The following is a 3,477-nucleotide window of genomic DNA, read 5'->3' on the forward strand; positions in this document are numbered from 1 at the left end:
GGGCAAAGAGTCTTGTGAATAAATGTCCCTAGTCCAAATTGATATTAAAAGTTAGATGAATTTATTAATAAAATAATTCTAAAACACGTAAATACAAACAAATGAAATACAATACAACCTTTTGAATGCGTAATGCCAGATACTACCACACAAAGTTATTAGTGATTAAAGCATATTATTTTAATAGGTAAAGTCCAGTAAATATTTTATTAATGGGTGACCAATCTCCATAAAATACAAATCTTTAAAAAAACAAACCATATCTTATTATATTATTATAATAAAAAAATAAGTCATAAAATCTTGTTCATACATGTTTTGAATAATATTACTTCGGAAATTTATTACCAAATAAAATATTTCAATAAAAAATGAAAATATGAAATGCAATGTTTAAATGAATAAAGCGTTTAATAAGTGACACAAAGTGAGTTTGTAGAGTGCTTGAAGATATCAGTTGCGAAGTGCCCTAGCCTATTGGGTGGCTATTTAATTTAATTTTTTCTCTTAATACAAACAAATATTTGAAGTGAAACTTCTTTATCGGCGTTGTAAACAAATTACCGTCACATTTTTGGGTTACGCGTCACATTATTCCGTTACGCGACATCTTTTTCTTGTCCCTACAACCTTCCACTGATTCAAAGAGATTCGAAGCCATTAATTACACATATATATATAATAACGATAACAATGATAGTAACAATTCTATTACAATTAATGAAATTCTGTAATAATCGTAGTAGTAATAACACAACAAATCATTTTGAACCTGAAACTTAACTGATTATGGAACAATTTTTAGTTATTCTTATTTGTGCCCCTCATCATCTACTTATTTCCTTAACAATTTTTTTGTGGAACTCGCTAAAGTTAGTCGTTTTTTAGTAGCTTTATTTAAAAGCATAAACTTAACAAAATAATTTTACCTGAGTTGGTTAAGTAATAAACGATTTGTTATGGACGATATTAATTAATTTGATAATTTATCCTTTTGATGTAATTGTAACATACACAGGCGGATAACAATTTTCTTTTTCAATTCATGAGACCCTCATTTGTGGAGATCTTTCTAAACAGTAATATAAAGAATTAATAGTTCAGACACACATATACATATTTTTACATAAACAAACACAGTTGACGATAAAGATGTATGGCGCTAATTCATCTCTGCATGTGCGGCTTCCCTGGCAACTTGCGCTGTGCAAGTGTGTGTATCTCATTTTACACTAATAGTAAAAACTCAATTTTCTTTTGCATTGTATAGAATCTCTGTATACCTTGCATTATATAAACTTCTCAGCCGATTATTACTATTGTAACCGAGTCTTTGTAAGCTAAACCATTGTTGAAAAGAGTGTCCATGGAGTTTCTTGCCGGTTCTTCTCCATGAGACCCACTTTTTGGAACCGTGCAACTAGACGTTTCATAAGAGCCTGCAAAGGCCTATTTGAAATAAAAACTTTTGATTTTTGATTTTGATTTTGACAGAGAAAATACAACATTAAAAAATACGAAACATTTTCAAACAAAAAACATATAAGTATAATATGTTTAGACTAAACAATACTATTAGATCTATAGTAAAGTAGTCAAAATAACAAATAATCTAATTTATTGTTTTGACAGAACCGTCTAGACTAAACATTTTATTTGTAAAGTTCTTTGTCCCTTCGATACTGCCAGGGCAGTGTTATTTCTAGGCAAATAGAGTAGTTGAAAGACCGAATCGGGGTGTCTTTCTTATTTAATAGTGATGATGTGAACTGGCACTAGTGGTAGAGCCTATAAAATATTTTTTTCAATAATGAATTTAAAAGTTCCAGACGACGACAAATCGACGAACAGTCACTTTTCGAGCGGCTTGATCATTTGGCGTTGCGTAGAGATTTGGGATCTCTCTGCATCTTCTGCCGCATTAACCAAGGAGAGTGGTAAGAGCATTGGTTCAGATTAATACTTCCAGTTTCTGAGCGTTTTTTGAGGAAGTTTTTCTTATGCGGAACAAGACACTCACTTAAGTATTTCCAAACGGATTCGGCTTGATGTCCTTCAGTACAGGACATAAGTAAGCAACGCATTAGCGAGCTCTCTGGGCATTGAGAACATTAAGTGAGCCACACGTTCTATAAAAAAAACAAGCAGCTTTCAAGCTACAGTATTAGTTTAAATATTAACATTTAATATTTTTCCAGCCACGTGACAGCGTTATTTTACTGTAGCACGTTGTATAATTGGGGAAAACATAAGTATACTCCATAATAAAGAATAGGACAAATGACTCGTCTCATTTGAGGCTACAAAAATATTCATAACATTCTAGGCCATGTTAGCGACGAATGACTTGAGCAAGGTTTCGCGAAGGCTATGTCAATTCATGTACGAGGTCACGGGGCACAACTAGTGTTGAGAGCTTGCTAAAATAGATTAATTGGGATGTTTTATGAAAAATAAACATAAGTAATTGTTATTTGGTAGTGCTAAGTGTGCTCTAATTTTTATAAATCCTGATGATTTTTTCAGTTAGACGCAATATTTGCAGATTGTTTACATAATTTCGAATTACTTTACTTTAATAATGCTCCCAGCTTCAGGTTTAAAGCATGTAACATTTAACAATCATAATTAAAATCACATATTGTAGTATATGCGTATTCTATATTGCTACGGTTTTCTCGTAGCGTAGCACGCACTATAAAAAATAATATTGAATTTAATTGGTATATAATGCTGCTTTTGATTACATATAAGTTGGAGAATCATACTGAAAACAAAGACAGTAAAGCTATGTTCTTATAGTAGGGGAGCCCAAGAGGCGATTTCGGGATTTACTACAGCGTGGCAAATTAATATACAGGATACCTTGTACCCCGTGAAGTACCTGCACCATATATATGGCCGTCCGTCAAGGATAAAGGATCAGATTAGTAAAAAAATAATAATCATCAGATATTCGAGAGCTCCTCTACTATTACTTGAATCTTAGCGAAGTTCGATGTCCCGTACGTCGAAAGCATATTAGTTTCACATAGGGTGTTGAAGATTTAAAATTGAGACACCGTTGTATGATAACTACCTCATTTAGATTTTGTTTATTATATTTTAGATTTGAGTTATTATATATGTGTATAATTTAATATAATAATCTATTATTTAACTGTTTTAAAGCCTACGCCAAAACGCGCAACTTCAACAGGGAAGATGGTGAAAAACAAAAGCCAGGTAAAAGAAAATTGAAAAATCCTTGGATATTGCAAATACCAATTTCACAATAACAGTTGGAGTTAATATCAATAACATTTATTACGCAATAAGTGCATAATTTTGTTTCAAACACATTTGTTTCATTAAGTTAATAATTATAAAATAATGTTTTCTGTCTATCTAAATGGAATATAATTCACGTTTATGTTAAAAACGTTTAATTAATAATAGATTATGTATTCTATACCAATAAATTTTTTGTGTGAAGTA

At 31.3% G+C, this 3,477-nt stretch overlaps 1 long non-coding RNA gene across 2 annotated transcripts; it reads left to right on the forward strand.

Annotated features, from left to right (window-relative positions):
• Positions 1 to 292: 292 nt before the first annotated feature.
• Positions 293 to 3,477, forward strand: LOC123709885. Of its 2 annotated transcripts, none has more exons than XR_006753772.1 (3): positions 293 to 427; positions 1,824 to 1,937; positions 3,172 to 3,477. It is a non-coding gene; the product is annotated as an uncharacterized LOC123709885 (long non-coding RNA). The 2 variants fall into 2 exon arrangements; XR_006753771.1 differs by having other exon boundaries at positions 304 to 481.

The sequence above is a fragment of the Pieris brassicae genome, chromosome 5 (genome assembly GCF_905147105.1).
Source record: "Pieris brassicae chromosome 5, ilPieBrab1.1, whole genome shotgun sequence".
NCBI classification, from domain to species: Eukaryota; Metazoa; Arthropoda; class Insecta; order Lepidoptera; family Pieridae; genus Pieris; species Pieris brassicae.